The following is a 26,920-nucleotide window of genomic DNA, read 5'->3' on the forward strand; positions in this document are numbered from 1 at the left end:
CTTGGACAAAGCCAGGGTGTCCGTATCAGCCGTCAAATAAACTGAGACTCTGCAGCGCCAAAGCGCTCCACAAGATGCACAGAGGAGTACATCGCGAGGCTGCCGAGAGCTAAGAAGGCGAAGAAGATGACAGCTGATACATGCGCAGTAGCCGTGCCCAGCCAGCACACAAATTCAAATCACATCTCCCGCTTTGCACTGGCTGTGGAGGAGACCATGCCAGATTGGTTTGCCATTTCTGCAATGCAACCTGCCAGCGCTGTGAGCAAAAGGGGCACATCGCCAAGGTGTGCCAGAGCGAATTTCCTGCCACCAGCTGGCAGCCAAGAAATGCACCAAACTGCCAACAGAGGCCCAACCAAAGGGCCTGGCAGAAGCCACTACAGCGCTCAGAGGGTGACGATAGAGTCACCTACCACACATCAATTGGCCAAGTCCGCACCAAGTGTCCAAAAAAGCTGAAGGTCACAGTCCTCATTAAGGACTCTCCATTTGAGATGGAGATGGACACCGGGTCATCACTGACCATCATAGCATTGTCTACCCTGAAGCAGGCTATCCCTAGCGTAAAGAAGCAGCATCTTCACACCCCTGACATCTGTCTACACAATTACCAGGGAAACTGGGTCCCCATCATGGGCCAAGGCACCTTACCAGGTGAAGTTCAAGCAATTCAGTGGAAAACTCCCAGTGACAGTGGTCAGCAGCAACCTGCAGAACCTCCTAGAGCTAGATTGGTTTCAAGCCCTGGGCCTAGAGGTGACCGGTATCAACACCTTGAAAGACGATGGCGCTGAAGCCATCTTTAAGGAGTTGAGGACGTCTTCAGCACCGGTCTGAGTAAGCATGTGGGGACTCCAATTTCTTTTAGTTTGGATCCTAACATAGCCCCAATAAGGCTAAAGCCCAGAGAGTACCTTTTGCTTTCTGCCCCAAAATTGACAGGGAAATTGACAAGCTTGTAGGCCAGGGAATCCTAGAACCGGTTGATGACACATGCTGTGAGACCCCTATAGTGACACCTGTCAAATCTGACGGGTCTGTCCGCATATGCGTGGACTACAAGTGCACAATAAAAAGCGCTATAACAGAGTGCCTACCCTTCACCCATTGTACAGCACCTCCTTCATTCATTAGGCCCCAGAAATTTTTTCACTAAATTGGACATGGCACAGGCATACCAACAATTGCCTGTAGATGGCGTTACGGTGGAGGCCCAAACAATTGTGATGCACAGGGGTGCATTCAAATGTCACCGAGTGCAATTCGGCGTTAGTATCGCACCTGGACTGTTCCAAAGCATCATAGAACGGCTTTTGCAGGGGATTCCAGGAGTTGTCCCCTATTTCGACGACATCTTGGTATCGGCTGCAAACGAGGTGCAACTTTTAAAATGAGTACGAGCATTTTTGGCTAGAATTAGAGACAAGGGTCTCCGTCTCAAAAAGGAGAAGTGCCAAATTAATGTGCCAAGGGTTGAATTCCTAGGGTACCTGATTGACGGCTCTGGGATTCACCCGATCACATAAACAATCAAAGCAATTCAGGATGCCCACACACCTCGCAATCAAACCAAGCTGCAGGCGTTCCTTGGGCTCCTTAATTTATACAACGTCTTTCTTAAACAGAAAGCCACCATCTCCTGGCTAAGAATTCAAAGTGGTCCTGGGGCAAAGCCGAGGCTGCTGCATTTGCCACGGTAAAACGACTCCTGTCGGCGGATTCCTTCCTGGTACAGTACAGCCAGACCCTACCATTGGTGCTGACCTGCAAAGCTTCCCCATTTGGCATTGGCGCTATCCTCAGCCACCGCATACCCAATGGAACCGAAGCCCCTATTGCATTTTACTCCAGGACTTTTTCCGCCGCACAGCGGAACTACAGTCAGCTGGACTGTGAGGCTTTGGCTGCAGTGGCCAGAGTAAAGAGGTTCCATGACTATCTTTATGGCCGGTACTTTGAACTGGTTATGGACCACAAGCCATTGTTGGGCTTACTGGCTGGGGACCAACCTATCCCAGTGTCATTATCACCCCGCATGACCAGATGGACCATTTTCCTAGCTGCCTACTCCTACCATCTCATCCACTGACCAGGCTCCACTTTGGGGCACGCTGATGCTCTCAGCCACTGCCGCTGCCTGAAATTCTCACTGACCCTACCCCCGAGACACACCATTCCTCCTCATTGACTACCTTGAGACTGGGCCTGTCTCATTCAGTGACATTGCCCATCACTCTGCAAAGGACTCCACCATCAAGCAAATGTTGAACTGGGGGTTGAATGGGTGGCCCAAGGGGCTTGTTGGGACTGATTTCAAAATGTATTTTGCCAAATGTGATGGGTTATCAGTTGTAGATGGCTGTTTACTGTGGGGGGACCGGGTTGTTGTTCCACCCAAACTGCGCATTGCAGTATTAGAGGCTTCACACGTAGGGCATCCTGGAATTTTTAGGATGAAGTCTTTGGCTAGGAGTTATGTGTGGTGGCCTAACATGGACAGGGAGATCAAAGAATGGGTGGTTACCTGCACACCATGCCAGGAGTCCAGACCAGCTCCCCCAGAGGCACCCACTAAGAAGTGGGAGTGACCTCAAGCACCATGGTCTAGGGTGCACATTGACTTTGCTGGCCCAGTTCACGGTCAGACATTTATCATAGTTGTGGATGCCTACTTGAAATGGTTAGAGGTAGTCCTGATGACCTCCACTATGGCAGAAGCGGTCATCAAGGTGCTACGGAGACTTTTCTCCATGCAATGCCTGCCCGATGTCTTGGTCTCTGACAATGGGCCCCAATTTACGACCATGCAATTTGAGACCTTTCTAGCAGCTCAGGGAATCAGGTCGCGCCATTCCATCCGGCCTCCCATGGTCAGGCGGAGAGAATGGCGAGATCTATAAAAGAAGCCCTCTCTAGGATGGGCCCAGGAGATTGGCAGACATGGGTTGACCACCATTTGCTAATTCAGCACATCACACCCAGTGCCATTATGGGGAGAAGTCCCTCCAAGCTTCTCATGGGTCATTGGCTAAGGTCCCACTTAGACCGGCTACACCTCAATTATTCTGCCTTCTCGCCCCCAGACTCCACAAGCAAGATTTGGACATTTAGCGTAGGGGATTTGGTATATGCCCACAACTATGCCGGGGGAACTCTGTGGATTCCTGCCACAGTGATAGGCATCACCAGCCCTCGCTCTTACCTCCTAGAGCTCGAGGATGGTGGGAATTGGAGAAGGCATATTGACCAACTCTGTGGCTGCCTCTCCAACTCCACTCTTAGACAACCAGAGGTAACTCCTGCATGAGTTAGCCAAAGCCCTACCCAAACGGAGCAGACACTCACTCCTTCCACAGCCACCTCAAGCCCGAGGGTACCAGGAAACCTATCTGGTTTTGTTGCAGGTGCTCAGCGAGCTCCAAGTGAACAGGCTCTAGAAGTTCCAGCCGCAGCCTGTGAAAGGTTCCAGGAGCTTCCACCAAGCAGAGCTGCGGAGCAAACAGGTCCATCCGACCTGTCCAAGGAAACCACTCCTACTGAACTGCGCAGGTCAGGCAGAGCTACCCAAAAGCCCGCCTACCTGCATGACTACGTATCAAGCAGGATTGTTCCATCTAAGAGGGGAGGGGTGTTAGATATTTGTTCTAACTACAGTGGTTTCCACCAAGGTCCTCTGTTCTGGCGGGAACAGAGGTTTAATCCTATTGGTCAAAGGGTCTGACAGCTCCCTATAAAAGGGCTGCTGTCAGACTCAACCTTCGCTGGATTGTTCTCACTTGTTGACTTAATAAAGAGTTGTTGCTACTGTTAAGCCTGTGTGTGCCTATCCATTACCCAATCTAACAGATGGATATAGTCTTAGGAAAATTATCAGGTTCTTTTTTGTTACACAATATTCTTGGAATTTAAATCAAATGTTTTTAAATAATATTGTTTAAGATAAGCACATGGACAAATGCCCTAATATCATAAAACACATTACATGTCTTTATAGCCTATATTACCTTAGTAGGATTTTATGGAGGTAAAACAGAAAGAGTGAGTTTGAAAGCATAGCATTTCAGGAAAGTATAATGTAAACTTGCTAGATTTCCCATTAAATTCTTTCACTGAGTCAGTTCCAGTTGTTGTTGTTGTTGTTCAATTGTGTACAATTCTCAGAGACTGACTGCATAAATTCCTGCAGTTTTGTTGGCAAGATTTTTCAGAAGTGGTTTTCCATTGCCTCCTTCTTTGGATTGACAAAAAGGGAATGGCCAAGATCAAACATCTGGTTTCATCTCTGAGGAGGGACTATAACTCACAGCTCCCAGTCTCTAGTCTTAGGCCTAGACTTACCATAATATTCAGACTATAAGATGCATCGGTGTATAAGACGCACCAAGATTTTGAAGAGGTAAGTAAGAAAAAAGCTCAACCCTTCCAAGACGGAGTGGCTGTGGCTTCCGGCGCCTCGCTTTAGCCAGTGTGTTCCATCTCTGGCCATCGGAGGGGAACAACTGCCCCCGGTGGATAGGGCACGCAATTTGGGCGTCCTCCTAGACTCCCGGCTGTCGCTAGATGATCATGTGACATCCGTGGCTAGGGGGGCATTCCACCAGGTTCGCCTAGTGCGCCAATTGCGCCCCCTACTAGAGCGGGATGCCCTTCGCACAGTCACTCAGGCCCTGGTGACTTCCCGTCTTGATTACTGCAATGCTCTCTACATGGGGCTCCCCTTGAGATGCACCCGAAGGCTCCAGCTGGTTCAGAATGCAGCCGCGCGGGTTATTATGGGGAGTACTAGGTACTCCCATGTAACACCTTTCCTGCGCGAGCTGCACTGGCTGCCTGTGGCTTTTCGGGTGCGTTTCAAGGTGCTGATTGTCATCTTTAAAGCGCTCCATGGCTCGGGACCTAGTTACCTGCGGGATCGCATTCTACCCCACACATCCCTGCGACCAATCCGCTCTCACAGAGAGGGACTCCTCCGGGTACCTTCCACTAAGCAGTGTGGGCGGGCGGTGCCTAGGAATAGGGCCTTCTCTGTGATGGGCCCAACCCTCTGGAACGACCTCCCCCCCCCAATATTAGAACCACCTTGGACCTCCGCTCCTTCCGCAAGAAACTCAAGACCCACCTGTTTCAATTAGCCGGCCTGGCCTAATTGTAATTGTAATTGTTCTTACAGGTAACACTCACTACTGACCTTCCTGGATGGCTTTTTAAATTTTAAATTTTGGGGTTTTAAATTGGTTTTAGAATTGTTTTTAATTATTTAATTAGTGTGGGTTGTATATACAGATGGTATGTTTGCGTTGTTCTGTCTGGTGTTTTATGTTATGTCTTGTTGTTTTATACACGAACGGTCTGTACACCGCCCCGAGTCCCTACGGGGAGAGGGGGCGGTCTATAAATTTAATAAACCTAACCTAAACCTAAAAAAAAAATGTTACTCCTCCCCGGCCCCTAGGAGCACTCTGCAGGCTTCAGCAGGGCTGAGGTAAGGTGAAAATGCCACTGTTTTTCACTGAAACTGGGACATTTTCCCCTTCCCTCAGCCCTGCTGAAGTCAGCAAAGTGCTTCTGGGGGCTGGGGAAAGGCAAAAACACCCCCACTTTTGTGAAAAATGGTCCATATTATCCCATTTTCACAAAAAAGGGCTGCAGGGGTGGGGCTTTGGGAGGCCAAAAATGCACCAACATTTCCATGCTCTTTTAGGGTGGGGGAGGGGGGAAAGGTGCATCTTATACTCTCAAAATATGACCAAAACACCAAATATGTTCAATTTCCAAATAATATTGAGTTTGATTTTAAAAAATAAGCATAGAAGCTCTGATCTTAGAACTTGTGAGTGAGTAATTTCAGCATAACATCCCAAAACTTAAAAAGAAAAGAAAAGAAAAAGAAAACAAATCTGCCAGTGATCTAAAAAAAAAAGTAAGGCAGTATAATGTTAGTTTTTTTAAAAAAAATTACTGGAAATAGTAGTTTTGGCAGGAAAAATAACAATGTAAAGAAGTGTGAGATGAAGATGAGGCTCTCTTCATAATTATATGGTGGATAATTTTTTTTTCTCTCTCATTCTCTTTTCTGTGTTTGGGTGTTGTTTCCACATCTCAAGGGAACATCTCTATAAGGATGCCATCAATAAGATGAAAAGCAATCCTGAGATGGATTTTAATTCACTGTTTATATTTGGTGCATCTTTCCATAATGAATACAAATTTTCATTTTTTGCAGCATATGCTTTAAAAATGTTTGTCTAGAGACCCACAAAAGATGATTCATAAGATCTATGAACAAGATCATCTGCCTGCTTGTGCGTGTCTGTGTGTTTTGAGTGTTAATAGTAGCCACAGGGGATACAATGATAGCAGAGGGGAGGGAGAGAAAAAGAAATTAACAAGCAGTAATAGAGACGAATATCTTCAAGTGTTTTCAGGTTAAAGTCAACCATTCCGGCAAAACTGTTTTTTTTTTTTTTGGTTCCTTAATCTAAGCACTAATATGAATGGAAAATGATTGTTGTTGTTGTTGTTTTCCAGGAAAAAGAAAAATAAAGTATATGGAGATTGAATTTGACAGGGAAAAGCCAAGGTACAAGATAATTCAATGGTCTCTTTCCCCTTTCCTTTAGTTCAATTTATTTCACAATTTCAAACTCTAGTCAAAATGGTTATATTTATGAAGGAAAAGCATTTTGCAGGGATTCAGAAGTGATTAACCATAGCTTTCTCTCTTCCTTCCTTCTCAGTCTAGCTTACAGCCCAGTCTAACTTCCTTCTCAATCTAGTTTACAGTCTAGCTTATAGCCATTATAACATGGGAAGTATTTTGAGCTGGAGTCTGGATTCCTAGCAGACTTGGTATCAAATTTTAGCCCTACCCAAAGTATAGTAGAACCTCTGGTCATGAATGCTTCTGACCACGACCAAGTCGGGTTCTGACAAAAAAAAAAAAATCACATTTTTTTCCACCAGCGATTTCCCCTTCTGCATCTTTTTTTTTTTTTTTGTAAATGCCAAAATTTCAAAATTAGATTTGGGTCACAACCAGATCAGGTTGTGACCAAAATTATGGAATGAATTATGGTCGTGAGCAGAGGTTCTACTGTATTTGGTTACATTACCTATGAAAGGGGTTAGAGATAATTCTGTTATACTTCATTGGCCCCCGAGAGTCATCTGCTTATAAAGCTAAAAACAGATGAAACAATTTCTGAACATTTCAGAATGTTTATTTCTTTTTTTCTGAAAAACCCAAGTTTCTGAAACTTCCATGCAGCAAACATTATGCCTTCTTGATTTTACTTCCTGTTCAACATTGAGTCATTCTCTAAACAGACTATTGATTTCCAGGTGTGATTTTCTTGATCCAGTGATCAACTTTTAAGACTGCCTTTCTACAGAACATTTTCACTTCAAATCTGTATAAAAAGGTAAAGATTCCCCTTGCACATATATGCTAGTTATTCCCAACTCTAGGGAATAGTGCTCATCTCAGTTTCAAAGATGAAGAGCCAGTGCTGTCCAAAAATGTGTTCTCCATGGTCATGTTGCCAGTATGACTAAACACCAAAGGTGCATGGAACGTTGTTACCTTCTCACCAAAATTGGTTCTTATTTTGCTACTTGCATTTTTACATGCTAGGTTGGCAGAGATTGGGACAAGTAATGGGAGGTCACTCTGTTACGTGGTGCTAGGGATTCGAACTGCTGAACTGCCAACCTTTCTAATTGACAAGCTCAGCATTTTAGCCACTGAGCCACTGCGTCCCTTTCAAATCTGTATAATTTCCCCTAAATCAGGGGTGTCAAACTTGCATCATCACAGCGGCATCACATGACGTATTTGTGATTTTCCCCACCTACACTAAACTGGGTGTAGGCGTGGCCAGCCTGCCTGCGGGCCACGAGTTTGACAGTCCTACTCTAAATCAACAAACTCAGAATAAACTTTAGATCTTTACATTTGTGCCTTTGAATGAAATACTAAAAGCAGAAATATAGTCTGTACTGTATTAAACTGTGCAATTGTCTGTATTATATTAAACTGTACTATATTAAATATTAGTCTACATTGTTTAGTATTTACCTCTCACCCAGCATAGAATTACAGTTAACTTCCTAAATGTTTTCATTGCCATTTCTTGTAGCTTTTGGTCAGAAGCCTGCCAAATTAATTTCCAAGGAACACTGAACAGTTTGCAATCAATGTTCAAATTTTCTTTTGAAACAGGGACAACATTCTTCCATTTGTCAGACACAAATATAGCCTTTAAACGATTTGCACAGTTATTTCTTAAAGAAAATAGACCCGTAGTTTAATATTTTCCTAGTCAATTCATCTGTACCTATAGCCTTATTATTATTAAACATTTTCACAGCATTTACGATTTCCTTTTCATCATTTTTCCCTTGGATGCTAACATAGCATAACAGAGCCATGGTGGCACAGGACTTAGAATGCAGTACTGTATGTCTAACTCACTGCTCACTTCAGAAGTTCAATCCTGACTGGCTCAAGGTTGATTCAGCCTTCCATCCTTCCAAGGTCGATAAAATGAGGACCCAGATATTTGGGGGTAATATGCTGACTTTGTAAACTGCTTAGAGAGGGCTGTAAAAGCATTGTGAAGTGGTATATAAGTCTAAGTGCTATTGCTATTTATAGCACACAATTGTGTTGCATTTCTTCACACATCGCTATCATTCTGATATAAATCTCTAAAACATTCTTCTTCTCAATTAAGTCCCTCTCCCTCTAATGATTTATAGGTAATTTGTCTTATTTTTAATTGCATTTATTATTTTGAAAGCTACTTATTGTGGCCTCTGATTTAACAGTTTCACTTTCTTTTTTAAAAAAACCTCAAGCCAGAGGTGAAATCAACTTACCTTCACTACTGATTCGCAAATGTAAGTGCGCAAGTGCAGAGTGTCAAAAATGGGGCATGATGACATCCGGGTGGGTGGGCAGAGCCTCCCATTGATGTCGCTACCAGTTCACCCGAACCGGATAGAACCAGCTGAATTGCACCACTGCCTCAAGCTCTTAATCCTTTTTTTTGGGGGGTGGGGTGGGATGGAGGGTGATTACTCAATTTGTAAATTCTGACCAAAAAGGGAGCCCAGATAACTTCTCATTCATCCTGAGAGGTTGTGTGGAATTTTCTGGATTTTAGGTTTTATGCCAAATGATGCCATGTATTGCAGAAAAGTTCCAAATGGAGAAGACCAAATAGCTTCTGATTCAGGGGAGCAAAACAATGAAAGCAACATCATGACATAGCAACACAAATCCCGTCCTTTCGTACATGCATTGTGAGATCATGCTCATGTATGAGAGAGGCAAACCTAGAATTGTCTAAGATGGAGGCTAAAATGAAACAACATGATGGCTACAACTATGTTTTGTATATGTTGCAGCATTTTTGAAAATCTCTCTCCTCTCTCTCTCTCTCTCTCTCTCTCTCTCTCTCTCTCTCTCTCTCTCTCTCTCTCTCTCACACACACACACACACACACACACACACACACACACACACACCACCCTTTAACAAAGCTTGTAGCATAGTGTTATAAAAAATCCAACATAATTTTCCACTGAGATTTGTAAACTTTTGTAGACAAAAGTCACTTTTGGTGAGATGGACATCCATATTATTTTGATAAATGAATTAGTATCCAACAACTTTTCAGTAAATGTTTGAGGGCATTCCCATCAAAACAGATAAAACATTTCTAATTTGCTGTCAATCAAGGAGGGAAATCAATCAAGGATTAACTAGCAAATGAAGTGAAGTGAATGTCACAAAAGTGCTTTTTCCAAAGGCAACTGGATTTTTTTTTCCTTGACAATGTTTAGCTTCTCATCCAAGAAATTTCTTCACTTCTGAAGCTTCTTGGATGAGATGGGAAATGTCTTCATTGTAAAAAAAAAAAAAAAACTAAGTCCAAATTGCCTTTGGAGAAAGCACTTTGGGGACAACCATGGCCTAGATGACTGAGAATCTCCATAAAAGTGAATATCAGTTTATTTTTCAAAACAGCATGGCCAGAAGTGTGAGATTTCTTACCAACTGAAAAGGCCTGGATGAAAAAAGATCAGTTTATCATCTTTTTTGCGAAGAATGAGAGCACTACCGACAGAGGGACACTGGGTGCTTAATGGTAAGTACTAGCATTTGGAAGTGTGCCATGGAACTAATGAGTCTAATAAATTCGTCTAATGAATCTGTCCGTAGAATTCCAAGGCACACAATTCATGAGACAGATGGAAGTGCCCTTACATATTTATTTATCAATAAGATATATTCATCTCATTTTCTTATCTATTGTATATGTATACAATGATCTACTTTGCTTCTCATAGGTTAGCAGACAAGGAAACACCCCTCCGTTTTACCCTTCCTACAATTTTCTGTTTCTCGGAATATTCACTTGGGAGCCAGTGTCCATACAAGACCTCAAACAAAGCTTTGGTAAACTGTTGGCATAGCAACAAGTGTTAATGCATGAGAAGTTTTTACTTTCCTGGAAGCCATTGCTATCCAGAAATGATGCAAGTGAATGTTGTTTTGTCTTACCGTCTATGTTATTTGCTTATGTACAGTCTCTCTTACTCTCTCTCTCTCACTTTCACTCTCTTTTCTCATGCAAATTGGTCATTGAGAACCGAATGAGTCACCCAACAAATATGCAGAGTTACAAAGTACAGAAAGTTGGCCCACCCTTGTCAACACAGTGGGATGCTGACTGGTGAAATGCCCATTCACCTCTGATTATCTAAGCAAGGAGAAAACCACACAGCATTCACTTTCTGATGACAGTGGCTGACCTAATTAAACCTTCTGGTGCCTACGGAATCCAGCTTTTGTCCAAAGTCCAGACATCCAGCAGATTATCAGCTCTGTTATGCATATTCTGAATATGCAAAAGTGGCCAAGATTGCTTTTTCTTTATTTACTGTAACGCATTTCCCTGGCTGTTGCCACCAGTCCAGTCCCCGCCCATTCTAAAGTACACAATACGAGAAATTGACGAACCTCAATCATTTATTGTTCTTCATGATTCCACTGGATTTCAAAAGTGCCTCCAATAAGGCAGGTGTACAATTGCTGCTGGCTTTTGAAATCCAGTCCTCATTTAATATGGAGGAAAACAGATCACTTCACACGTCCATATATTTCTGGATAGATCCAAATGGCATTCATAATCCCACAAGATCAGTGTTTTTTGAACTTGGCAACTTTAAGATGTGTGGACTTCAAGGCCCAGAATTTGTCAGTCAACATGCTGGGTGGGTAATTCTAGAAGTTGAACACCACAAATCTTAAATTTGCCAAGCCTGAGAAACACTGTCCTATAGTTTATATTTTGTTTGTTTATTTTATTTATTTAAATCCTGCCTTTATTATTTTTTCAAATAAGGCAGCGAAAATATCCAACACAGCTTCCTCCTGTTGTTCTGCGCATAACAACAACCCTGTGAGGGGGGCTGGCCTTAGTGATGGGTTATGACTGGTATGCCCTGGTACCGGCATACCGGTACCTGCCGGGAGCACCAGGTACCGTTCCGGTATGGTGCTCTGGCGGGCCCACCTACCCACCCGCACTCCTTACTGGTATTTGAAGTTGTTGGGGTTTCCGCACATGCGCATGAAGCATATGGCGCCTGTGAGACACTCCGCCAAGCAGCTGGAGCGTCACATGTAGTAAGTACACATGCACACCCTGTGCGCATTTATGTGGTGGACGCCTTGCCCCATTGCACCGTACCATTTGCAACGGGATCCAGAACCCACCACTGGTTGGCTTGAGAGAGGGTACCTGGCCCAAGGTCACCCAGCTGGGTTTCATGGCTAAGGGTGGGACTGGAACTCATGATCTCCCAGTTTGTAGCCTGATACCTGAATTACTAGATCAAACTGACTCTCTTTTAATTGTTATGTTCACAACTCTGTCCTTGTGAAAAAGGACAGAAAAATCCTCAAAAGTATTTAACATACTTTTTTATTTCTTTAAAAATAACTTAGCAGGAGCTTTCTTCAAGCTTAGCCCAGAATTACATGGCATTCTTCATACTTTGAAATAAACTTTGTTTTTTTTTATACTTTATTTTCTTATTAGATGGGCTTTACAGGAAAACCTATTAACAACTCCATGGGTTAGGCTTACGCTTAAATGTTATTTGGGTTGTGCAAAACCATGGAACACAATATACTTCTTCTAAAGCACACTAGCTTTTTCATGTCCTGGGATTTCTAAAGATAGCTTAGTTTTCCAAGCTTCTGACGTCTGAGGGCTTCGTGTGGAATGCACAGATCCTTTGGATCACAAACATTTTCAAGTTATGAAGTCCTCACCAGCAACAGACATCTAAAGTTTTTGAAAGGCCTGTAGTTCTTAAGTTCTTGAGATGTTGATCAGTGATGAAAGAAGAGTAGCGTGTTTTAGAGTCTGGCAGAGTAACCCTGCTGAACCGCTCTTTGGGCTTCTAGGGCAGCTTCCAGGTATCAATGACCAACCTGATATGAATACATTGCCACATCAATCAGTAAATGGATGGCAAATAGAACAGAATAGAATAACAGAGTTGGAAGGGACCTTGGAGGTCTTCTAGTCCAACCCCCTCCTCAGGCAGGAAACCCTACACCACTTCAGACAAATGGTTATCCAACATCTTCTTAAAAACTTTCAGTGTTAGAGGATTCACAACTTCTGGAGGCAAGTTGTTCCGCTGATTAATTGTTCTAATTGTCAGGAAATTTCTCCTTAGTTCTAAGTTGTTTCTCTCCCTGATTAGTTTCCACCCATTGCTTCTTGTCCTACTTTCAGGTGCTTTGGAGAATAGCTGTACTCTCTCTTCTTTGTGGCAACCCCTGAGATATTGGAACACTGCTATCATGTCTCCCCTAGTCCTTCTTTTCATTAAACTAGTCATATCCAGTTCCTGCAACCGTTCTTTATATGTTTTAGTCTCCAGTCCCCTAATCATCTTTGTTGCTCTTCTATGCACTCTTTCTAGAGTCTCCACATCTTTTTTACATTGTGGTGGCCAAAACTGAATGCAATATTCCAGGTGTGGCCTTACCAAGGCATTATAAAGTGGTATTAACATTTCATGTGATTCTATATTCAATTTTGCCCACCCGCTTTCTTTGGCTCCCTGATTTTCTCTTCCTGTTGAGAGATGAACAGAGTGGTGAAGATTTACATTGAAATTTCTAATGAAATAGCTGTATGTAAATGTGCTAGGCTAGGGATCTGGTGGCTCAGTGACTAAGATGCTGAGCTTGTCAATCAAAAAGATCGGCAGTTCGAAGGTTCGAATCCCTAGCGCCACATAATGGAGTGAAGCTCCCATTACTTGTCCCAGGTTCTCCTAACCTAGCTGTTCAAAAGCATGTAAATGCAAGTAGAAAAATAGGATCACATTTGGTGGGAAGGTTACAGCGATCCGTGCACCTTTGGTGTTTAGTGATGCTGGCCACATAATCTCAGTGGTCAGTGCTGGCTCTTTGACTTTGAAACAGAGATGAGCACCACCCCCTAGAGTCAGGAACAACTAGCATATATGTATGATAGGAATCTTTACCTTTTAAATATAGTGCAATCACTGCCTTACTTGGGCACTTGTTTTTCTTTTCACAATCAAATACTATAGACAAATATCCATTCCAGGAAGTGCTGCAGAGGAGAATCAACTAATGCAGAGAGGATGAGAAAGTTTTGTTGAAAAGAAAGTCTTGCTTATCCCATGAGTGGTATATAAAAAAGTGAGTTTTTCTATGAAGAAAACAAGCCCCCATTGGATTTAATTCCTTCCTAATGTTCACTACTTTTATTCCATCATAGAGCCACTGGGAAATGAAAATTCCCAAATCCATTCCCAGGAAGATCTGTGTTTGAATTATTTTACATTCTTAAGCATCACAAAGTTTCAGCAATTCATGATATTCACATTTATCGCAGAACATTAGAGTTGAACATTATTGGAGCTCTGCAAGGGCTGATAGCTCTCCTATACAAGATGATGCATTGATAATGCCTACCTTTTAAAAAGCTGTGAGATATCAAGAGGAAGCTTAGCAACTATTCCTTGCCTGATGGCTCTTTTACTGACTTCCCATTGCCTAGGAATTTTGCCAAATTCCACTAATGAGCCATAGGATGTTTTAAGATCACCTCCTGACCATCCATAAAGGATTTTAGGACATAAAGCTGAAATAAATGGTGGTGAACCATTAATTGGGTCAATGGACAGCAGCCAAGCAAAATTCCATTGGTTGATTCTTTTAAAGGGAAGTTCATTCCAGTGGGAAAAGTTTCCATAAGGTCACATTTTCCTGCAATTCCTCCTGTAATCAGGAGAGAGAGAGACAGAGAGACAGAGAGACAGAGACAGAGACAGAGAGACACACACACGGAGAGAGAGAGAGAGAGAGAGAGAGAGAGAGAGAGGGAGGGAGAGAGAGAGAGAGAGAGAGAGAGAGATTTTTAATTATTTTACTTTGATTTCTGTAAAAGGATAACGTCTTAAGCAAAACAAACGACAATAATGAAATAGATAACTTTTTTTCAGGATGATGAAATATGGGCTATTTATTTTTTAAAAAATCCCCTAATACAATAAAATGTTCTATATTGTACGAGTATAACATATCTATATATACCAGCTACATTTATATACCTATACTTATATCACATATATATTTATATCTACTGTAACATACACTTTCTGTTAATATTTAGCATAATCAGGCACAAGAAATATACTCTTTTTAATGGCCAGGTTCAAATGGGTGAATCATCATTATTTTAAATATGTTAGAAAAATCTTGTTTGCTGTGACATTTTCCATTAACCACCAGCTATCCTACCCAGATGCCATGCACATTTTCAGAAAATGCATACACATAAAAAATAAAATGCTTGCTTGATGGTTAAGCTGTCATGGCTCAGCCTAATAAACTGGAAAATCTAGCTTTGCAAATATACTTCCTAATAAAATACAAATAAGCTAAATGTATTTATTATTTTTTTGAAAAAAAAACATGAATTTAAACAACTTGAAATGAATACTTTAGCTTTATGGGCTGTAACTTTAGCGCCACAGAATTCCAAGAAGGTCAGTTGTATATACCACATGTTTGTGAAAGATCGTGCGTTGCCATGGAGACTACAGAACCCTCTATGTAGTATAATCAGCAAACCCCTGTAAATACAGATTGGATAAAATAAGACTTTAGCCTAAATCATGCATCCTATTTTTATTTATTTTTAAAATCAGATCAAATAATAATAATAATAATAATAAATTTGAATTTATTAGCCGCTCCCTCTCCACACAGGACTCGGGGCGGCGTACAATAGAACATATAAAACATAAAACATATATACAAACACATAAACATACATATATACAAGGGCATACATGCACGGGCATACATGCACGGAGGAGGTAACAAGTTACATCACATTAGACAGTTAAAAATCACCGTTAAAATACCCCAATTATAATAACACAATTTAAAATTTAAAATTTAAAAAATTTAAAAGGACTGTCAGGAGGAATAAGAAAAAATTTACGGTTGAGCCAGGCCAGATAATTGAAAGAGGTGGGTCTTCAGCTGTACACGGAAGGAGCAGAGGTCGGAAATAATCCTGATGTCACGGGGGAGGTCATTCCACAGGGCTGGGCCCATCACAGAGAAGGCTCTGCTCCTGGGTGTCGCCCCCCGACACTGTTTAGTGGACGGCACCCGGAGAAGTCCCTCTCTGTGTGAGCGGATTGGTCGTAGGGATGCATGGGGCAGGATGCGATCCTGCATATAACTAGGTCCTGTGCCATGAAGCGCTTTAAAGATCATAATCAAAACCTTGAAACGCACTCGGTAGACCACAGGAAGCCAGTGCAGCTCGCGCAGGAGAGGTGTTACAGGGGAGTATCTAGTCCTCCCCATAATCACCCGCGCGGCCGCATTCTGGACCAACTGTAGTCTCCGAGTGCATCTCAAGGGAAGCCCCATGTAGAGAGCATTGCAGTAGTCCAGGCGAGACGTCACTAGCGCATGGGTGACTGTGCGTAGGGCATCCCGGTCCAATAAGGGGTGCAATTGGCGCATCAGGCGGACCTGATGGAACGCCCCCCTTGCCACGGCTGTTACATGGTCATCCATGGACAGCCGGGCATCTAGGAGGACGCCCAAATTGCGCACCTGTTCCATGGGGGCTAGTTGCACGCCCCCGATGGCCAGAGATGGAAGCACCTGGTTGAACCGGGAGGCCGGAAGCCACAGCCACTCCGTCTTGGAAGGGTTGAGTTTTAGTCGGTTGCCATCCATCCAGACCCGTACGGCCTCCAAACACCGGGACATCATTTCAACGGCCTCATTGGGGTGGTTCGGGGTGGAAATGTATAGCTGAGTATCATCAGCATACAGATGATATCCCACCCCAAAACCACGGATGATCTCGCCCAACGGTTTCATGTATCTGTTGAACAGGAGAGGCGAGAGCACCGATCCCTGTGGCACTCCACATGTGAGTGGCCTCCGGGTCGATCTCTGCTCCCCTGCCAACACACGTTGTGTCCGGTCAGAGAGGTAGGAGCCAAACCACCGTAAAATGGTGCCCCTGACTCCCAACCCCTCTAGCCGGTGCAACAGGATACCATGGTCGATGGTATCGAACGCCGCCGAGAGATCTAATAGGACCAGGATAGAGGAACAACCCCTATCTCTGGCCCTCCAGAGATCATCAACCAATGCGACCAAGGCCGTCTCCGTGCTGTGCCCGGGTCGGAAGCCGGACTGGCGCGGGTCTAGATAATCATTTTCCTCAACAAAAGCCTCCAGAGCCTGGAGAGGGCAAAAAATGGACTTGCAGAAGTTCTGGAAGCCCAGAAAAAGGTCCATTTCCAGCCTCCAGAGGGCCTTTGCAGCCTGGGAAGAGCTGTTTTCACTCTCCCTGAGGCTTGAGGAAAGCCTCCGGAGCCTAGGGAGGGTACAAATGCCCCCGTGCCATTGTGCAGAAGGCCAAATAGGCCATGCCCCCCATGCCCATGCCCACCCAGCAAATGGGCAGAGAACAAGTTGCTAATGTTTTCAGTCCCACCCCTGGTCCTAGGAATGACAGCCAAGTCACTATAGTACATCAGTCTTTTTGTTCTCCTTCTTGTGGTAATGATCTTTCTCCTTATAATTTTCTGCCCTTCCTTCGCAAACTCAAGAAAGCTGATATGGGGTTCTTCCTTCATGTTACCCCTACCAGACTAAACTACTAGATGAGATGGGTTGAGGGACAGTGATTAGCCTCCAAATCACTCTGTGATTTTCCACATCTTAGGATGGATTAGGCCTTTGTGGTCCTAATCCATTTCCTTAGCCACTAAAACACATTGGTTCAACTGCACAAGGAAAGAACTTGTTTTTGAGAGCCACAACAAATATTTAACTGTTGAGATGGTGATGATGGACAGATTACAAACCTAGTTGGGTTACATTCTATTCCATCTTTTGCACGTCACCCATTGATGTTTGTCCTGTTCCATTTCAGTTTACAATTGATGCATTGACAGCATTAAAAAAAGCAAAAACTTTTAGTCTATATAATAAGAAGAAAATCGAAAAGTTACTTCAAGGAATGAGAAACTGAATGCAATATATAAAAGCAGAAGTGAACGCACATAATATTGCTGCATTATTAACAGGCAAATTTATACAAAGGAACTAAAAAGTTGAAAAGAATAACCACTGCCCCACTGAAGGAGGAAGAGCCTCATTTAATTTAGTAAAAGATGGAGATATAACTAGGAAGGAAAGGAAGGAAGCAAAGCTGAAAGAGGCTATGATCTGAGTAGTTGTAATAATTGGTCAATTAAGCAGGAAGAAAAATTTCTCCAGGGAGCAATGACAGCAATAGTTTTGATACGTGAAACATCAAAGTTTGAGTATCTTCACTGACAAAAAAAAGTAGTCTAGTTAAAAAAAAGGCACAAAAATCAGACAGCTAAAATGAAAAAGAGATTTTCATTTTAGAGCGATAGAATCAAGGGAATTTCAAACAGAGGGATAGAATGAAGATCACGTGAAGTGTTAATACAACTTTATAATGCCTTGGTAAGGCCACACTTGGAATACTGCATTCAGTTTTGGTCGCCACTGTATAAAAAAGACATGGAGACTCTAGAAAGAGTGCAGAGAAGAGCAACAAAAATGACTAGGGAAATGGAGGCTAAAACATATGAAGGACGGTGAAACAAAGGACTAGGGGTGACGTGATAGCAGTGTTCCAAGATCTCAGGGGCTGCCACAAAGAAGAGGGAGTCAAGCTATTCTCCAAAGCACCTGAGGGTAGAACAAGAAGCAATGAGTGGAAACTAATCAAGGAGAAAAGCAACTTAGAACTGAGGAGAATTTTTCTGACAATTAGAAGAATTTATCAGTGGAACAACTTGCCTCCAGAACTTGTGAATGCTCCAGCACTGGAAGTTTTTTGGAAGATGTTGGATATCCATTTGTTTGAAGTGGTGTAGGGTTTTCTGCCTAAGCAAAGGGTTGGATTAGAAGACTTCCACAGTCCCTTCCACCTCTGTTATCTATTTTATTCTATTCTATTCTATTTATATGTATAATGAACACACTTTCTCTTTTGAGAAAATAAAAATAATTGAACATAAGCAACAATTGACTAAATATTAGATAGCTGGAAAATGTTGTCTGTAGTTGGCTGGCTGTCTAGGTATGATGTTTGCCTAGTGTTGAAATATTATCACAAGAGTCCAGGCACAGACGGCATATGACCTTCCAGCTGGTGCTGAATCAGTTTTCAGCAGCTGTAGGGAAGAGGGCTTAAAGCAAGGAATGCTGAGCATTGTACTTTAGCAAATCTAGGCCAAGAGTTGCCTTCTTGTATAATAAATATTTCTTGAAAGTATTTCACAGTCAGGGTGCCATCAGTGAGTAGGCCAGTGTTTTTGGGTCGTGACACCATGCAGACATGAGACAATAAATGGAAGGTCACCAGAAAGTGTCTTTCTCACTTTTCTTCCTGAACAGGCCTGCAAAATACACTACTAATTTTAATTTACTTTACATTTTAATATGGTATGGTATGGTATGGTATGGTATGGTATGGTATGGTATGGTATGGTATAATAAAATAATACAGTATAATATAGTATAATATAGTATAGTATAGTATAGTATAGTATAGTATAGTATAGTATAGTATAGTATAGTATAGTAATTTGGGCATACCAGGGGTTGTAACACAAATACATGCCTATTTCCCTGGCTCAGCTGATAAGGAGGAGAGCCTGTGGCTTAGTGGCTAATACAACTGCCTAATATGTAATACAGCCCAGGTTCAAATCCTAGTAAGGGTATGGCTAGCTGATGAGAGCTAAATAGCTTGAAATAGATCTATACTAGTCTCCCTTTATTTATTTATCAGCACAAATACAACACAAACATAGCAAAGGCAACATTAAAAATAAAAATATGGTTTTCTGCCTGGATGGTCTTCTGTAATGAGCTGAAGGACAGAAAGGGGGAGTAGTGAGCTCCCTCCCATATTTGGGCATACCAGGGGTTGTAACACAAATACATACCTATTTTCCTGGCTCAGCTGATAAGGAGGAGAGCCTATGGCTTAGTGACTAACACATCTGCCTAATATGTAATACAGCCCAGGTTCAAATCCCAATAAGGGTATGGCTAGCTGATGAGAGCTAAATAGCTTGAAATAGATCTATACTAGTCTCCCTTTATTTATTTATCAGCACAAATACAACACACAGACAGACAGACAGACAGACAGACAGACAGACAGACATATATATATTTGTTTTCGTAGATTTTCACGGGTGTAGGTATGCTGGTTTTGTTGTATTCGGGTCTTTTCACGTGTAAGGTTGAGATTGTCTTTGCTTAGCAAAGACAATCTCAACCTTACACGGGAAAAGACCCGAATACAACAAAACCAGCATATATATATATATGTCACCGTGAAAGACCGAAATTGGTGAATGTCGACATTCACCGGTGACACATACCAATTTCGGTCTTTCACGGTGACATATAACGAGTCAGCGTAACGCTTTATTTTTGCTTTTCAATTCGCGGTCCTGGAAACTACTCGTTCTAACCGCGCAGGATCGCAGGTTTTTTAAAAAAAGAAGTCCGCGAATAGAAGACGCTTAAAAGGAAGCGAGGAGCCAAGGTGTCGAGAGGATAAGGGTATTTAGCAAATATTTCGGACATACACCAAGCGACTATGTGAATCTGGTGACATTCAAATATACATGCAAATATTTCGGACATACACCAAGCGACTATGTGAATCTGGTGACATTCACCAGATTTCGGACTTTCACAGTAACATATATATTTGTTTTTTGAGGTTTCCGCGGGTGTTTATATGTACGTCTTCGGTTGTTCGGGTTTTTTCCCGCGTAGAATTGGAAGTATATTCCTGGAAGCACCAAGCCAATTGCTCCTGGAAGCACCAAGCCGGAAGCACCAACCTGAAGATGATGAATGAGACTTCATCGAAACGTCGTGAATATACTTCCAATTCTACGCAGGAAAAAACCCGAACAACCAAAGACATACATATATATATAGAACCCTAGTATTTGAAGCCTGGTTTGTTTTCTTAATGCACCAGATATAATTATATGTGGAGGGCAGAAATATTCCCTGCAAAATTTTGTTTTTGCTTATGCTCTTATGTTCCATTGCAATTCTCCAAAGGGTGAATTGCAATGGAGTATAAGTGAGGAGAAAATAAAATGAGTTGCATGTGTCTACCTTGGAAGAGAATAGTTTACAGCCTGCCAATGTTTTGCAAGGTGCAACAGTTTAAGAAAAACTGATCTAAGGCAACAAAACTCTTTTTTTTCCCCTCTGACCTTGGGAAATGATGGTGACTATCTTCAAAGTGAAAGCAAGATTTCACAATTTATGCAAAGTAAACAAGACAAATCATTCCTTAGGGAAAAACATGATTTTTAAGGATGACTTGCTTACTGTCAATGAACTTGGTTTTCTTTTATAATGTGTTAAGTACTATTATTTTAATAGATTAACTTTTTAAAAAGTTTTAAATTAAAACATTATTTGTTTGTTTGTGGGTGGGTGGGTATGTGCGTGCATATGTGTCTGTGCGTGTCTGTGTATGTATGTTCCAGCATAACTCTAGAACACTTCAAACAATTTCAACCAAACTTGGTACACCGATGACTTACTCTCTGAAAAAAAAACACTGTGGGGGTAACACACTCCTAACACCCTTCTGGGGGGTTGTTCTGTTAAGATACAGCCTGTTGTGCCATACTGCTATACTGGCTTCTACTGTACAGCGTAGTAGAGTTGACATGGTAAAAGCTTCACAGTACTCCACAAGGTGGCTCCTTCTGGTAAGGGGGAAAATCCAACATTAAAAATAACGTTTCGTCCGGACATTTTCCCCCTATAAATAAATACCCGGCCAACACCCGGTTATCAGCTAGTTATTAATAAAGATTAAGAAGCCAGTTCTATTTAACGATTAAGGTAATAGCCTAGAAACTGAGAGACTTTGAGTTTAGTCACAGCTCAGTTATGAAGGTTGACTAAGAGACTTTGGGAAGTCACTTAGCTCAACACACCTCATAGGTTTGTTGTAGTTACGAGGAAAATAAGAGAAAGTTTGTGCATTACGAATAATTTTTTTAAGCAGGTAAGGTAAAAATCTAAAAAATAAATGAATGAATAAATAACAATTAGAAGATATGTTGAAACACAACCAAAATGATAACATTGCTAATATAATTAGAGATATACACATAAAGTATTAATAAAGAGCTAACACAGCCTTTTAACATATTATTAAACAGATAATAAGATGGCCGCAAAAACCATCTATATTCCATCTTTACTGTTTTAGTAGAGTAAATATTATTTCAATACAATAATATTTATATACCATACTTAATTTCTTAATGGTTAGTTATTTAGACATCTTATAATAATAATTACAGAGAAATTGATATTTTTTTATTCATATTAATGTTACAAACGTTATGACTATTTATATTTTCTTCAAATAGAATAGAATAAAATAGAATTCTTTATTGACCAAGTGTGATTGGACACACAAGGAATTTGTTTTTGGTGCATACACTCTCAGTGTGTATAAAAGAAAAGATACATTTGTCAAGAATCATAAGGTACAACACTTAATGATAGTCATAGGGTATAAATATGCAATCAAATCATATTAGTAAAAATCAATATAAATCGTAAGGATACAAGCACAAAGTTACAGTCATACAGTCATAAGTGGGAGGAGATGGGTGATAGGAACGATGAGATAATTAGTAGTAGTGCAGACTTAGTAAATCGTTTGGCATGCTGAGGGAATTATTTGTTTGGCAGAGTGATGGCATTTGGGGGAAGAAGAAACTCTTCTTGTTAGGTAAAAAGATAAATTAGATAAAATTAGATAAAAACATTCAACTATTCAATATAAATGGTGCATTTATTTTTTTGCCCAACTATAATGCCAATGATATAATTAGTTTTATGCATGGGGGCGGGGGGAAGCAGAGGTGGGTTTGGCCTGGATTGGGTGAACCAGTAGTAGCAGCGGCTGGAGGCTCTGCCCACCTGCCTGGACGCTTCTGCACATGCACAGAAGTTTTTGTGCATGTGCAGAAGTGTTGTGCATGCACGAACCAGTAGTAAAAATATTGGCAACCCACTACTGGAGCATAGCTCACATATTTAATACTTTTATGGTTCATAGAAACCTAAATGAGTGTCTATGGAGATTCTCAGTCATCAAGGTTGTGCTTTTGAAAAGGCAACTAGACTTTCTTAGGGTTTTTTTTTCTTGAAAAGTAATCAGGTGATCCTGAGGGTACAGATTAAGCCACCAAGTGGCCTCAATGACTTTCAGAGAGTTACCGGTAATCACTGACCTTCAGAATGCTAACAGCCAGATAACTGCAAAGAATATAAATCCTTCCATTCCCCACCAAGAAGAACCCAAAGAAGCTTCTTGGATGAAAAGTGAAATGTTTTCAAGGGGGAAAAAAAATAAGGAGGTTCAGTTGTCTTTTGAAAAGCACCTTTGGGATAGCCTGGAAACACCCCCCTCCCCCCTTTACTATCCTGCCATGTCTTGGACTGGGAGGTAGACATCTAATAAACTTTTGTGCTAGAGAATTATTACTGTTCTGTACAAAAAAAAAATCATATCCTTTGACTTTAATGGTAATGTTTATGGCAATCCGCACACCTTTTGTACATGTGCTGAACTTATTATGATTTATTCATTAGATTTGCATTTCCTTCAGACGCTCGTGGGAATATATAGCACTTCCCATTGGGATCGACTGTATTGAGATAGTAACTGAATTTATGCAAGATGCTTAACTTGGCTACTACATTAATCCTTTCTTTTTTTAATTTACACAATATGTTGAACCATAAACAAACCAAATGCACAAGATTTATGCATACACATACATGCAAAAAAGAGTGTGAAAATTAACCGAGCCTGACATGTACTAATTTAGGGACTAGATCTCCAAGTGGCCTAATTACATATTTTGTATGAACAGAGCTGTTGTGATTGACCCAAGATCCTTCGGTGTCTTCCGTGGCTGAAGTTAGACTTGCTTAGACTCACAGTTGTAGTCCAACACTGTGACCAATACATCACCATAAGCCTCTTGGTTGCAGCACATCCATTATGAACTTTGACACTTCTGCCAATGAGTTAGTCTCAAGAGAGCCAAGATCTCTGTACAACAATTATAGAAATTTGCCTTGGCAAGCATCTTATCTCTCATCTGTTAAAGCACCTTACTGCCCTTGGGAGATTAAAATAAAATAACCTTGTGCAGCCTGATGACCCACAACTACTTGGAGGAATCCTTCAAGCTTCATTACTGGGAATGCCAATGTAGCCATGGCAAAACTAAAAGCCACACAGAATGGGAGTGTTTTACATCAAGCATAACAACCAAGAAATTGGCTTAGCTTCTTCTTATCAAACTCCAGAAAAATGCATCAGTGTCTCTTGAGTAGAATTTGATGTGGCAGGCTCTGTACTCTATCAAGTTGTAGCATGAAGATCATAATTACTTGCATATTCCAACAGAATTTTAAGTCCAAGCCAACTCATGGTCTGTAGTGGCAGAGAGGTCCGTTGATCCTTATCTCTTTCTTCCCCACCCTCAACTTCCATCATCAAATATAAATTAAGGAAGATATTCAGGCTACATATTCAGGCAATTTTTCCATAGACAGCCATTGGGGCATTCACACTGTAATATTTGTGAAGGAACAGTGAGATAATGTACCCCGTTTCTTCACTGGTGACTTACAAAATCTCTATAGCATCATCCAGACATCAGGAACAGGATATAAAGCTTATCTGCATTACATTGTTTTGGCACTCCGATGGTTTAATGACTGAAGAAGACATCATTAATTGCTGGTGTAGCAATGACGTTAGAGGGTGATCAGTGGACAATTGATAAGTTATCTTCAACATAATTAGCCAAACATATTAGATACCATGATGTGGTTATATGGGTAGTATGTTGAAAGTGACTAGGGTCTTATCATAATCTTATCTGTGCCAACTCAAAAAGCTCAGGCTGCCCAAGGAGCTGTTTATTCAGTTCTACAAAGGAATTATTGAGTTTGTCATCTGCACCTCTATGACTAACTGATTTGGCTCTGCAACCAAACAAGACAGACACAGACTTCAACAGATAATTAGAATTGCAGGGGGGGGGGGAAACAATTGCTACCAACCTGCCTTCCATTGAAGACCTGTATAGTGCACGAGTCAAAAAAAAGGCTGTGAAAATAATTACAGACCCTCACATCCTGGGCATATATTTTTTTCAACTTCTACACTCAAAACAATGCTATAGGACATTGCACACCAGAACAACTAGACACAAGGACTTGAGCACAAAGCACCTGAGGGTAGAAAAAAGAAGCAATGAGTGGAAGCTAATCAAGGAGAGAAGCAACTTAGAACTGAGGAGAAATTTCATGAAAGTCAGGACAATTAATAAATGGAACAACTTGCCTCCAGAAGTTGTAAATGTTCTAACACTGGAAGTTTTTAAGAAGAAATTAGATCACATTTTTTCTGAAGCTGTGTAGTGTTTTTTTTCCCTAAACAGGGGTTGGACTAGTAGACCTTCAAAGTCTCTTCCAACTCTATTAGTCTAAACAAGGACAGTTTGCCATCATTCTGTTAAACAACTAATTCCCACAACACTGTCAAACTATTTACTAAGACTGTATTACTATTCTTCTTCTCATCCTTCCTATTACATATCTCCTTTTCCACTTGTGATTATAACTTTGTTGCTTGCATTTTTATGATTTATATTGTTTTATTTAGTTTCCTAGTATGATTTATGTTGATTACTTATTTAGTGTCCTATCACTAAGTGTTGCATCTTATGATGAATGTATTTTTATGATGACTATGATCATGATTTATCACTTATAGCTTTTATGTACATTGAGAGCTTATGCACCAAAGAAAAATTCCTTGTGTGGCCAATCATACTTGACCAATAAATAATTCTATTCTACTCTATTCTAATGGTAGGAGTGGCCTTGGAGAAAACTATTGTAATAAACAATAAGTTTTGTTCATATATGTGAGTCTATCATCATCTTCCTATTTTTACTATATTATACTATTATTCAACTATACCATTTTATAATTATATCATTCAACAGCAACCTAGCCTAGAAACCTAGAAACTTTCAAAGTAGCCAGACATTATCTAATCCACTCCAGTTTATTGGTGTGACAAAGTATTCTGATAGATATGACAGATCTCCCATCTATACTGTTTCAATGATCTTCAAAAGCTCTTCTACTCAACAAGCATTTTAAAAAAGCTTGTTGAAAACAATGAGATGGACCCTTTGATGTGAAGGCAGACTGACCTCTCCATTAGAAGAAGAGTCTTGTTACACTGTAAAAACTTTTAGGAAGATTCAATCATGTTTCTACAAAGAATTTTAAATATACTGACTCCACAAATTTTAAAATATTCATTTTAGCTTGGCTGTTTTTCATTTGGTTGTGATCCAAATATATAAACACTAATGAAATTTCCAAATTATCTAGTCCAGAAAGTGATTCGGAAATTCAGTAATAATGTAATACAGAACTATAAATCTTTAATTTTGTAGAGCAGCTCTACACATAATTAGCCATCCTTGTATCTTGCTGTCTTTATAGCTTAGAAATCAAAATAATTATACTATATGGAACTCAAAACTCTGATTATACAGATTTATTTATTTATTATGCCACTTTTATTATTTTTGTAAATACTGTAAGCAAAGCAACCAGTATACTTCTTTGTCCTATCTTCCCATCTGTGAGGTGGCTTGGGCTGAAGGAAGAGTAACTGGCTCAGAGTCACCCAGCTGGCTTTCATGCCTAAGGCAGAACTAGATCTAAATCAGTCACCTTGTTTCTAGCCTGGTGCCTTAATCATTAGGCCAGCTAGATTTCCTAATCTTGTATACCAGTATAAAATCATTCCAATGGATAATGAACTGTCTTCAGATCACCCATCACAGATGAAGTTTTGCAAAATGGGATGAAACTGGGGGAAAAGGTATCTCCAGCTCCCAAACTTTGAAGGAAGAAGAACATGTGCTATGATATACTAGATCTGAAGGATATATTTTTTTCTTATTTAACTATGTTTTGCCTCCTGTGGATTTCTAGCACCTAAAAGTATTGTTGCAAAAGATAAAGACATATGTTCCATGTCCTCTGTTCTTGATGCTAGTTTGGACAATGAAGAGGAATGGACTCTGGGGACTTTGGAGGAGGGTTCAGAGAAGGGTCAGAAAAATGCTGTGGTCTTTGAACAGATAAT

The sequence above is a fragment of the Natrix helvetica genome, assembly GCF_964273705.1.
Source record: "Natrix helvetica genome assembly, chromosome: Z".
Taxonomy (NCBI): domain Eukaryota; kingdom Metazoa; phylum Chordata; class Lepidosauria; order Squamata; family Natricidae; genus Natrix; species Natrix helvetica.